Source organism: Cyanistes caeruleus, chromosome 8 (genome assembly GCF_971803275.1).
Source record: "Cyanistes caeruleus chromosome 8, bCyaCae1.hap1.1, whole genome shotgun sequence".
Lineage (NCBI taxonomy): Eukaryota > Metazoa > Chordata > Aves > Passeriformes > Paridae > Cyanistes > Cyanistes caeruleus.
The window spans coordinates 36,720,225-36,733,060 of record NC_141708.1 but is presented as its reverse complement, the minus strand read 5'-3'; the positions used below and the strand labels follow the sequence as shown (position 1 = coordinate 36,733,060).

The window sequence follows — 12,836 nt, the reverse complement described above, 5'->3', positions numbered from 1 at the left end:
GTGGGACAATCCTAATTTATTTAACACTGATCCTACTTACATGTCCTCTCTCCTGCCACCACAAATGTCCTCCTGGAGCCCAGTGCCCATCTCAGGTCAGCCTCCTGGAGATGGGTGAACCTCCCCCGTCTCCTGGGGCTCATCTCCTCCACCAAGTTCAGGCTGTTCCCAGCTGGCTCAGCCGCAGCTTCCTGGGAGCCCTGGGGTGGACATTGGTGGTTGCAAGACACTTGTTCTGCCACCTGCTCCTGGGAATGCTTCCCAGTCCCTGAATTGGGCTGGGCTCCCATTCCCACTTCCTGGCATGCCCTGGCCACATCCGTGTTCAGGGATGCACCGGTGGTGTCATCCCCTGGGATTTTCTTGCTCTCTGAGGGAGCATGGAGAGCTGTCCATGGCCTCCTCAGGGCTTCCTGAAACTCCTGAGGGACAGAGGCTTCCAGGAGTAACGTTCTGAGTGGGGAAAGGCACTTGGAGGGAATGAAGCATCTCTGCAGGCAGAGGAGCTTGAGGGGCTGGGGGATCTCTGTGGGAATGGAGGCTGTTGGCAGGCGCTGGCAGGGATGGGGGTTCTCAGGGAGGGAGGGAGATGCCCAAAAGCAGCTTGAGGCTTGGAGGTTTGGAGGCCGTCAGAGGCAGAGGAGGCTCCTGGCACGATGGCAGCTCTCCGATGGCCTGAGGGTCCTCAATGGCTGGTTGATTCCATTGGAATGCCATCTTCAAAGGGTTGGAGGCTCCCCCAGGGATGGCCATTCCTGGTGGGAGCAGTCTCTTGCAGGGATGGAGGCACCTGAAGCAGCTGGACAAGCCACAGCAGGCCAGGCGGCCTCACTTCCCCAGCTCCTCCAGCCATGCCCACAGCACCTGCCACAGCCCGGAATAAAGCAGGGCCGATGTCCCACCCGGAGCCCACCGGCAGCAACAGCTCCTGCAGCTCCTTGGCCATGGTCACCCAGGGGCTGCAGCTGCAGGAGACCAAGGGGGCTCACAGGAGCATCCAGGGGTCACCCAAGGCCTGGAAGACTTGGGAGCCACAAGGCCTCCTCGGCTCCTCCATGGGCCACTGGCCTGGACCCCAGGGCGCTTCCGCAGCTTCCAGATCCCTGCCTGCCACCCCCACGGTGGCCAGGGGCCAATGGCCCAGCAGCCAGCCTGGGTGGCCAGCAGCAGGGCAAGTGCAGCCAGCAGGATGCCACCATCGCTCATGGCTCTGGTATGGCCCAGAGCCACTGGCGGCTGCAGGGGCTGGCCCGGCTTAGATGGGGATGGCTGGGATGGCCACCCCAGAGCTCCTATTGCAGCTCCAGCTGGGAACTGCCTCTGCTCTGGGCCTGAGAAGATCCTGCAGACACAAAGGGAACTGGAGTTCACCGTTCCCCCATCCCCGCTGAGCTCACCCGACCTGGCTGGTGAGGGCCAGCAAGAGGTTTCTGTTTGCAGCTCCCCAACTCCTGCAGAGCCTCTAAACAAATCTAGACTGTTGTAGACAAATCAGTATTTCCCAAGGAGCTCTCACAGTGCTCCCACTGCTCAGGCTTGCACTTGGATAGGGTTCCTTTCTTCCCAAGAGCTGGCACAGGCTGTGTTTGGACTCAGGATGGCTCAGGAAAGAGCTCCTTGGGAAAAAGCGAACATCTCTCAAAACATCACCATTACTGTCACAGTGCAAATAAAAACATTGGGCTGGCTTCTTCATGTCTGGTATTAGCAGCAGCCCCCTGTCACACAGGAAGATATAAACACAAATTTCTAAACATACAACATCTTACCAACCTTGTAACATTCCATGACTACAGGGTGGTTTAATTCCTAGCTAGAAGATGACGCTGGGAAAGATGAACTTCATGGATTTCATGGTACACAGCAGCAGTGGGAAAAAAATGATATTGTTAATATTTATTCCTAGAAGTGCTGCATAAACCAGGAGCAAGCAATTCCACCACCTACACAGGACATCTCTTATCCTGACAGCACAACAGAACACTCCTTACCCAGGAAAAGGAGGGCAAAAAGGCACTAATACAATGGTAACATCATTTCTCCACGGCTGCCTCGCCTCCCCCCCAGTCAGAAACCACACACAACTGCCAGGCCTGGAGTTCAACGCTTTTCCCCCACCAAAAAAAATATTAACAGACCTCCAAGACAGAAAATGGCATGAAGGAAATTCCAAAATTTGCAAACATCCAAATTCTCGTGCTATGTAATACCTGGGGTAAGCAGAAATCCAAGGGCATTAAAGCTGTCATGTGGTGCAATCCAGACACAGTCATCACCTGAAATGCCACAATTTCTGCTTTCTCACTCTTCTGAGATGTAAGCAGAGCATCAACCCTGTGAGTTTTTTAACAGAAGAGCAAACTTGTTTTCCCCCAATATTATTTTACCTGATAGCAATTAATCATTCTGATTTATAGGAGGGTAATCAGAAGTCGTGCTGCCAAAATGACACCTAGGCTGGGCAGTTGCAGCAGGAAGGAAAAGCACAGGCACAGCCTGATTGTATCCAGCTCCTCCTCATTTTTCCCCTCTGAACCAACACTAGGACTGCAAACGTCCAAGCAGAGCAGCCCCTTTGCTGCCTGAGCATTCCCAGATCAATCCCACAGGAAATACTCCTGCTCTGTTCAAACAAGTCTCAGAGCTCTGGGAAACATCACTGTGGAAGGCTCTGGGGCTGCCTCAGTGCAGGAGGCTGCAGGAATTCATTCCAGAGCGGCCATCCCAGCAGGAATTGCCTGCCCAAAAGGCATCTCCCCTGTGCTGCCTCTCGTTTGTGGGCAGCAGCCATCCTTCCTGCACACCCTTCAGCCAAGTTTCCCCTGCTCCTCCAACCCAATCCTGGCTGTTGCTCTCTCTGTCACACATATCCCAGCGCTTCTGGAATTCTGGAAGAACAAATATTTGCTTGTTTTTATTGTATTTTTTTTTTTAATTATCTTTTCTATTTTCCCCCACTTGCACTTAGAGGTTACTGCTTAATGAAGAACAGGCAGGGGAAATCCCAGAATGGTTTGGGTAGGAAGGGACCTTAAAGCCCATCCAGTCACACCCCTGCCACGGGCAGGGACACCTTCCACTATCCCAGGCTGCTCCAAGCCCCTTCCAACCCGGCCTTGCAATGGTCCTGCTTGTTCAGCCTGGAGAGGAGAAGCTCTGGGGTGACCTCACTGTGGCCTTCCAGTGCCTGAAGGAGCAACATGAAACATGGAGACTTGGGACAAGGGATGGAGGGCCAGGACACAGGGAATGGCTTCCCAGTGCCAGAGGGCAGGGATAGATGGGATATTGGGAAGGAATTGTTCCCTGGGAGGGTGGGCAGGCCCTGGCCCAGGGTGCCCAGAGCAGCTGTGGCTGCCCCTGGTTCCCTGGAAGTGCCCAAGGCCAGGTTGGACTTTGGGGCTTGGAGCAGCCTGGGATAGTGGAAAGTGTCCCTGCCCATGGCAGGGGTGGCACTGCCCATCCTTCCCACCCAAACCATTCTGAGATTCTGTGATCTGCACATCCCAATGGGATGCAGCTCTCTGGCTGCTGCCTGCATCCCACACTCAGTGACTCTCTCGTGTGCCATTTCTTGTGCTGAGCAGTCAGGAGGCAGCTCAGAAACATCCTGAGGAAGAGAGAATTAGTCCTGTCAAAATTGAGTGCAAGGAAACCTTTTCAGAAAGGACTTGACTCAACGAGGTGATGAGAAGAGCAGTGTCTGATGACCTGGCACAAAACACCCTGGGCAAGCAAGAGACAAAAACGACTTTTCCTTTAGAGCTTGGATACTTAAGGATTTTCGTGCTTAAAATATGGAAGCCAACAAATTCACAGTATGATGAAGGATGCTGGAAAACATTGATTTCAGGATTATTCAATAACCCTTCTCTTCGCTGTTGTTCTGATGAATGAGAATTTGAGCTAATTTGCTGGAGTTAATTATTTATTGTTATGGAACCTTACAGCTCGCAGATGGTCACTGTTATTGTAAGAATTGCAGGGAACCTGCAGCTTCTTGCTGGGGCCTTCCCTGCTTTATTTAATTCCAGAAGAAAACAGAACTATCTGCCAGTTTTCAAAAAAAAGGCCATTTTCTCTGTATTACCACTGGAACTATATCCTCTTCCCACTGCTGCCTGCTTCCCTTTTTTCCAGTAAAAGGCATCAAGTGCAGATTGGTTTCAAAGAGAGAGAATTAAAACTCCTTTCGTGGAGGAAAATGAACTCTCAGCAAGGAAACCCTGCTGTAACCAATATCACTCAAGGATTGTTCTTGCCTTTTCCAGCAACCATAACCCAAGGACAGAGAATGCTGCACACTCCAATAAGGAAATCCAAGATAATAAAGGCATAATATTGTTCCTCAGATTCCCCTAAAAATCTGAGCCATCCACCTCAGATTTGAGGCATGGGCTTTGCCAGGAGGTGGAAAAAAACACAAGAACGGAGGGATGAAGAACACAGCGAACATTGGAGGTCTGTAACCCCTTCCCCAAACAAAAATAGCATCTGCAGGAGAGCAGCAGGGCTCTGGTTTCACCCTGCAAGAGGCCAAAGTGCTGCTCCTTCTGTTCCAGGAAGGGAAAAAACTGAGGAAAACAGCAGAGTTTCTTTACGAGGTCTTGGAACATTAACCCCAGTAAGACAAGTGTTGGGATGGAGACTCAGGCAGCTGGCTGAGCTTCAGGAGAAGTGAGAATCACTCATCTTCCCTTAAAACACCCAGTGACACAACATCATGGTGATATTCTTCTTCTAAATAAATCATTCAAACATTTTGGATTTTTTTATATAAAACATTCTTTTTCTTCACACGTAAATCTGATTATCAGCTATTCCAGCAGGAAAAAAAGGAGCAATTAGATTTAGAAAAGTGTAGCCAGCAGTGAATGTGCACACAGAGTGATTCTGGAGTGTAAACAAAGCTGGTTTAAACCATTTTGCTTTATTCTTTTTCATTAGTTTGCAGAGATTATATTCAACTATTTGCTTTTTAATCACATTTGAAAACATTAATTTCCTATCAACAGTCCTGATTTCAAGTGCAAACACTGCTTAATTAGAACTCGTGGGGAAATGATTCTAGGTCCTGTGGAAAATGAGCCTGCTTTCATTCCACACAGAAAATCACTCACAGCCCAAAGGTTATTCCATTTATTCCTGGGGAAAATCCAAATGCCAAAGATGAAAACCAAAAATGCAGGCAATGTGTGATGTGCATCAAGGTTCCCTCCAATTCTTCAGGACAAGTTAACTGGAGAGGTAAAAATGATGTTCCATCCATGAATGTATGTTTCATCCATACTGCATGGAATCACACCTTTCAAAAATTCCAGAGCCTAGAAAAAGGAAATCCCCTGGGGAAATAAAATTTACTGATAGGAAACCAATTTTAAAGGGAAAAAAAACTGCAGCCACAGTAACAGGATAACCAGAACCTGAGGATCCAAAAGCTTTTTTAAAAAGTCAAGAGAAGATATAGAGTCTGTCTCCATTTATTCCTGTGCTTTCTTCTGGTTATGGAATCACAGAATATCCTGTGCTGAAAGGGATCCCCAAGGATCACCCAATGCCACTCCTGGCCACCCCAACAATCCCAGCCTGTGCATCCCTGGCAGCGCTGTCCAAACGCTCCTGGAGCTCTGGCAGCCTCAGGCTGTGCCCATTCCTTGAGAGGCTGTTCAGTGCACCACCACCTTCCTGGGGAACAAGTTTTCCCTAATTTCCAAATTAAATCTTCCATGGAAGAGAAAGCTACTAAGCTGTGAATTACTGAGCTTTGCCTCAGCAGAACTAAACAGGAGACACAGGCTCTAAAAAGCTGAACTTCATAGGACTGTAACAGACAAGCTCAGCTGGTGCAAAAGGCAGACACAGGGAGAAGGCGATTAAATCAACTTTTAATTTACTTAAGGAAGTCAGATGAGAAGTTATTTGGAATGAAGGAAACAATACAAAAAGTAATGGGAGCTTTGAGGGTGACATATCCATAAAGCTTCCTCACCAAACAGCCCCTCTGGCCATTGGAGACCCCATTACTTCTCCTTAACCACCTCAATTACTGATTGCTGGGCTGGATTTCCTGGAAATTCCCAGTGCTGGAAAAGCCTGGGCACAAACACAGTCACAGGGGCACAAACACAGTCACAGGGGCACAAACACAATCACAGGGGCACAAACACAGTCACAGGGGCACAAACACAGTCACAGGGTCCCAGGATGGCTGAGGCTGAAGGGAGCTCAGAGGGCAGCTGGTGGCACCTCCCTGCTCCAGCAGGGCCATCCCAGAGCACAGGGCACAGCATTGTGTGCACACAGCTGTGCCACAGCCCCAGGCAGGAGAGCCCACAGCCTCTGTGGCCAATGTGTTCAGGGCTGGGCAGTGGCCAGGGAAGAAGTTGTGCCTCCTGGCCAGGGGGAATTGCTGCCATCAGGCCCTGCCCGTGGCTCTGGTGCCATTGCTGGGCCCCCGGAGCAGAGGCTGGGCCCTGCTGGGAGCCCTCCCTGCAGCCAGGGCCAGCCAGGCCTGAGGGCCCCTCTCAGCTGGGGCTCCTCTCCAGGCTGAGCAGCCCCAGCTCCCTCAGCCTTCCCTTGTGAGGGAAGGATGACAGCAGAGCCTCTTTTATCCCCCAGGAAGTGCTGTATTCTTGCTCCTCCAATCAAACAAACACTTCTCCTACTGATTACCAAAATACCCACTTGGAACATCCAGCTCCTGAGTGAAGCTCCAAACACAGGAGCAGTCTGGCACAAATGTTTCCACTCAGCACAACCAATGTCTTCCCTTGGCTTTCCTCCTCCAAGTTTGACAAGATCATAATGGAATGGAACAAAAGGGGTTGTGTCATTCAAACCCTCTGGAACTTAGAGGCTGTTTGACTCAGGTTTGTGTGGAACACAACACCTTAGGCTGATACACAAAAGAGTGATCCTTGCCCCCAAATTCCTGATTTTCCTTAGGTACTCCCAGCTGTCCTCAGCACTGGCCATTACTTTGTGCCTTGTCCTGTCATTTCTGGACTCTGGAGAGCACAAATGAAGGTGCACAAGCACTGCTGACCTTTTTTTTTAGCGCTCAGAAATGCTGTAATGGTATGAAACAGCCAGGAATTTTTTTCATTTTTTATTCATCTGACTAGCTGTTACCACAAAAGAATTGGCAAATTGAAAATTAGAAAGTTTGGACAGACCTGGGAAAGCAATTCAAATGCAAATACCAGCAGCTTGGTGCAAAAACAATGAAACTCGGCACATGGACACTGAGTTACAACAAAAAGTTCATTAGAAGAGATGTCAGACCAGATAAAAAACTGAGTAACCTGGTTCAAATCGCAATGGCAGAAATTTCCAAAGGCCTGCTTTACAAAATAATCAGGAGCTAAATGTTTAATGGAAAGCCTCACCAGACACCTGGTGTGAAGGTGAAGTGTAAGGCTGGGGCCATGCCCTGGCTCTCCTGGGGTTTATCCCAGTTACAAAACTGTCTCTCTGCCCCACACAGGGAATTTCTGTGCACCTCTCACTGAGAACACTTCAGGCACTTAGCAAGGCTCTCATTTCACTTAGATGGGAAAGACTTCCATCAGCACAAAGTCTCTGCAGTGCAGCTCTCCCACTCTCCCAACTCCAGGGTTATCAGTCCGTTCCTAAGTGTCCTTTGGGATGAAGATGCTATTTTGGCCTCCATCTCTCCACACTGCCTCATCCATCCTCCCAGAGCATGATGAGATCATTGTCTTGAGTGCTGTGAGGAGTGAAGAACACACCAATGTTCTGCTGGCCCTGCATGCTAAGGGCTGGCTGGCTCAGGGGATGTCAGCTGGTGTGCCAAGGAGCCACTGGGAACAGCAGGAAGGAAAGAGAAATTGCTCCTTGCATGCCTTGGCCTCAAAGTTTGGAAACTCTGAGGTTTCACAAGTACAGTGTGAAATATGATTTAACACAGGAGGTGTTATTCACAGCAGCGTCAGGATGATCCTAAACCCACACTTGTCCCTGAGTGCAGCAAAGCCACCTGGCACAAGTGTCCCAGCATGACTTCAGGTGACAACACCAGGTTCCATCAGCATTTGGGATCACACAGACAAATGGGAAGGAGGTTAAAATAGAAGCTGGCAGAATGAGCGAGATCAGAGAGCTTAGCTTGCTCTGCTCCTGGCATCGATTTCATTCCTGGCAAAGCCAAGGTTTTCCAGCTGCCCAGCACTGCTGATGAACTCGGCACATCTGCGCTGGTGACTTCTGACTGTTGGGGGCTGTTTGTCCCAAATGCACTCCTGACACCCCTCCTTCCAAATTCCAGTCACTTTTTACCGACCTGCTACAGAATGATACAATTAGGAGAAAATCCCAGATGGTTTGGGTTGGAAAAGACTTTAAAGTCCATCCTGTCCCCAGCCCTGCCGTGGGCAGGGACACCTTCCACTATCCTGGATAGCTCCAAGCCCTGTCCACAGACATTTCCAGCAATCCAGGGACAGTGAGTTCTCCACATCTGGGATGTGCAACTGTGCTGCCCCAGCCCTTCCCCAGAGCCCAGAAATGGCCTGGAGATACCATCAAGCTCTCCAAACAGGACACACATCCAAAGTGCTGCCGCAGATCAGTAGCCAAGTATTTCTCCAAATGATGCTTCCAAAGTCAAAGTCGGGTATTTAAGAGGAATAAAGAAAGGAGATAAGGATTTTGCTGTACAAACATGATCTCAGCTTCCTCTGCCCTCCTCAAGGACCTCCAGCCAAAGTGATCTCCACAAGGATGAGATGTTTGCCATCTCTCCCCCCCAGACCTGCAGGCAGCTCAGCAGCCTCTCTGCTGGCAGCAAAATCCACTCGGTTTCAGTTAATACGCAAGAGAGGAGCCCGTGTTTTCTGAGAAGCTGAAAATGAGCGTCTTCCAGAAAAACAAACCCATAATAAACAGCCCAATAATGCCTGACTGCTTTATCTCCATCACACACAAGCAAAGCACAGATTTTCTGCTAGATCATATTCAATACACAAAAACAACAGCTCATAAACACTCTTGCCACAAGTTTTGGGGGGGGTTGGTTTTGTTCGAGGCGTTTTTGTTGAAAGGACACAAACCCAGCAATCCTGAACGTCTGAAAGGCTGCAATTGCTGCCAAATCAGAACTGAATCAGCTATTAAACACCTCTACAAATTACCCTGATGTCGGGAAAACAAACCATGCCCATGTTAGCCAGAAACATTGGAGGCTCTAGGATGAATCACAGCAGTGACGTGGCTGCTGTGCTTGAAAGGACACAGTCATGACTTGGGGACGTCACCAGACGGCCCAGAACAATCACCCACCAAGACATATTTTTTCGTAGCTGCTCTCCAGAGCTTTTCAGGTGCAAGGCTGGTGTGTGCTGTGATTTATTTTGGGCTGGGAAAGCAGCAGTCTCACCTTACCGGATACTTTATCGACCCATTAAGTAGCAAATTCCTCTTAAATCTTGCTTTTTCTTTGAAATACTTTCCAAAAAGTAAACAAAGGCACTTAAAAGGTCACAGACAGGTTTTCTTTCCTACACATGAAAGATGGAAGCATTTTTAAGCCTGCCAATATTTTCAAAGCCAGTCTCCTGTATCGCCTCCAAATAGCTGGGAGAAGAGAAAACATCTTTCTGCACCTGTATTTTCTCCCTCTAAATGAAAGGGTTGTTTCCTGACCCACTGAAAATTATGAAGCAGATCAAGAATGACAGAAAATGTTCTCAGGTGGAGGGAAAAGGGACTCCTGTGGGCAAACGTAATTCATCTGAGGAGAGGACAGCAGACTGGATCAGAAATAAATGAGGTGCTGAGCAGTGTCCCCAAGCTTGGAACAGCAATCACATGAGAAACATTGGTGTACCCAAAAAGGGAGGCAGATGTTGACATCTGCTTGTGGGCTGTGGAAAACCAGAACCTGCATCTCCTCAGGAGTTACTCCCCAGGTGAGACCCAGCAGGTGCAAAGCCATGAGGGAATGGATTGGGAAGGAGGGATGAAGGAGAAAAGCATCACACTGTCAGAGGGGTGTTCCAGCACCCAAATGTCCTAGCAACACCACGTGGCCCACACTCCATCACACAGAAAAGGAAGCCAAGATAATGGAGTGCAAATCCAGAGCAGAAAATGGGATTTCTTTCCAAGCAAATAAGACTTGGAAGTACAATAAAACCTTTAGCTGCTGGTCCCTTCCGCAGAGTTCAGTCAGTAAAAGACACCAAAACAAACGGGATGTGTTTTCTCTGGATTGCTGATGGTTGTGGAATTGCCCAATATTAATTCACTTAGGAATATTCAACAAAGGGAGCCACTGGCTAATTTTTGGTGTGCAGCCTGCTGAGAACAGCTGCTTTGAATACTGATCACCTGAACAGATAATTCATAATTAATGTCTGCATGGAACCTGGGGGCTTCTAAAAATAAATGTCTCTTCCCACTTAGGACAGCTGGCACTTGTTTTGTTCCTTTGGAGTTAAAACCCGGCTCTTTAGGAATGTGCTGTGCTTTTCCAGGTTGAGAGTGCTGGTGAGACTCACGAAAAATACGTAATCCCTCGGATTTTGTCACTCTGACGAATCCTATCGGATTCTGCCTTGGAGACTCAACCTCAGCCTGCTTGCCAAGTTAATATTGGCTTGTTCACAGCACTGAGTGCTCCTCTTTCACCCTGCTCAGGGTTCACAGCTCATCCCAAGGCTGGGCATCCTCACAGAGCACAGACTCCATCCCCGTGCTTCCTCAATCAAGGAATTCCTCCTCTTCCAAGCCCTGCCATTCCTTTTGGCCCCAAGCAGGTAAAATGACTTTATTAGCACAACCACTCTGCCATTCCATTCCAATAGTCAATAAAACCCTTTCTGTCTGTCTGTGCTGCTTTTCTTCAATGGCTTTATCTGTTTGCTGATCGTTTTTCCCCATTCACTGAGACACAAATCCCACACACTGTTACTCCATTCCCCAGGTTCCCACAGTGCAGGAATCGATACCTTTTAAAACACAAACCTAAACTGCCTTTTCCTCAGGCCAGCATTCCCTTCCCCTCCCTGGGAGCCTTGGTGGTGTTGGCTGTGAAACAAAACCATTTTTGAGGTTATTAACCTGCACAGGGGAGCTGAGGGGAGAATTCCACACATCCTCTAAAATGGATTCCTCTGGATTGCACAGCAGTCCAAGGAGTTGTTCCCTGGCGTGAATAACAGGCCAAACACACCAGTGGCTGTTTTCAGCCCACGTTTTAGGTTATGGAATTGCCTCTTACCAAGGTTATTCTTGAAATTAGGAGAGTCTCAGACTGCCTGGGAATGCAAATTCTAAGGGCAGCTTAGCAACAACAGCTCAGGGGGTGACTTGTAACAATGACAGAAGAAAGAAAATAGGAAGAATTGGGAAAGAAGTCTCCTGCAAGACCTTTGTTAAAGCTTCTCAACAACAGAATCTGGCTGCTCTTCCCCTAATAAGAATTAGGTCTAACTTTTGTAAACACCACAAAAAACCCCTCATTTTGTCAGCTAAAATAATTTCATTTCCACACAAAGTACTTGACTTTATATTGCCTTAACAAAGCAATCTCTGATCACAGCAAGAAATTTGGGATGTGTCCTGAGATCAAGACAAACCACAGTAAGTGTGGTAAAATGTGATCAGGAGGTCATTCAGGAAGGCTGCAGGGGAAAAACACAGATCTTTTCAAAGACATAGAGGGATCACTTAACCAAAGAGCAGGAAGTGCCCAGTGATGGTCAGGCTGGAGGTGCTTCCACTCAGACTTGCTCCAGGACAGCAGCCTGGCATATTTGGATTTTCAAATTCACTTAGCCTTGATAATGGCTCCATTATCAATATTTTTAACTGGCAGAGTCCCTCCAGCTGAACTTCCCACAGCAAAGACAAGATGCAAGCACTTCTTATGCTTCAAGAAGTGGCCCTTACGTCGGGAAAGGATAAAGTTTTAATCCCAAATCCTAAATCAGGCACTGAAGGGTGAAAGTTCTGTAAAAAAAATACCACCATGAACCATTTCTATCTAAGAGTGTAACAGAAGCACAATGTTTATATTCCCATTTACCAGGAAGATCCCTTGTGTCCCAGTTGTTTCTTTTTGGTTTTTTATGATGCCATTAGTCAGCCATGGGAGTGTGGGGCCTGAGGGGTGGAAGTGTTCTCAATACTCCATCAGCAACTCTCCAGACTCCCTATGACTGGAGTAAAAATCACTCAGCTTCCCTGCTGGATGACTTGAGGCTTTCCCAGCCAGATGTTCTACCTGAACTCCCTTCCCACCACAGAACAAGCAAGGAAAAAGCTGAGACGCTTTGCTTTAATCACCTTCATTAACAAACTGATTGTTAAAAGTTTAATTTCTTCACTAGGTAATAAATTTAGGCGCTGTTTTCTCCCAGCAAAGACCAGTTCTCAGGCTGTTTTTGTGATGGAAAGCCCTGAGGAGGAGCTGTGGTGTCCATCCCTCCAGGCAGCACTAGCAAACATTAGAGCCCAGCTCACCATCCGGAACAGGGAAGGTGCAATTCCCTGTTAAAGCACTCAGGGAACTGGATTGAATCACTGGAGCTGTGACACAAGGGGCAGCAGAGCCTTATTTTGGAAAAACTCAGTCACTTAACAAACCTAGTTCTCCTTTCTCTGCCCACTTTGGTGTCCTGAAGAACTTGAGCCCCACAAGGAGAAGCAAGGCATTCTCCCAGCTCCCAGTCCTGCCCGGGTGAGGGGATGATGTTAGAATTCCAAACAGGCTGGAGACAGCAGCAGCAGCAATATTCCAGCACATTAGCAATCATCTGCCATGGGGAGAGCTAATTTTTGCCTCATTAGAGCCTGATATGAATCTGTGATGT

General features: G+C 48.3%; 1 protein-coding gene and 1 long non-coding RNA gene across 9 annotated transcripts in view; one reads left to right on the top strand and one right to left on the bottom strand.

Annotated features, from left to right (window-relative positions):
* PRKG1 (protein kinase cGMP-dependent 1) overlaps positions 1-12,836 on the bottom strand; it is a 366,718-nt gene that overhangs the window by 284,196 nt on the left and 69,686 nt on the right. The window lies entirely within an intron of this gene.
* LOC147652022 (uncharacterized) lies at positions 2,912-10,850 on the top strand. The gene is made up of 2 exons (XR_015289918.1): positions 2,912-6,128; positions 6,170-10,850. It is a non-coding gene; the product is annotated as an uncharacterized LOC147652022 (long non-coding RNA).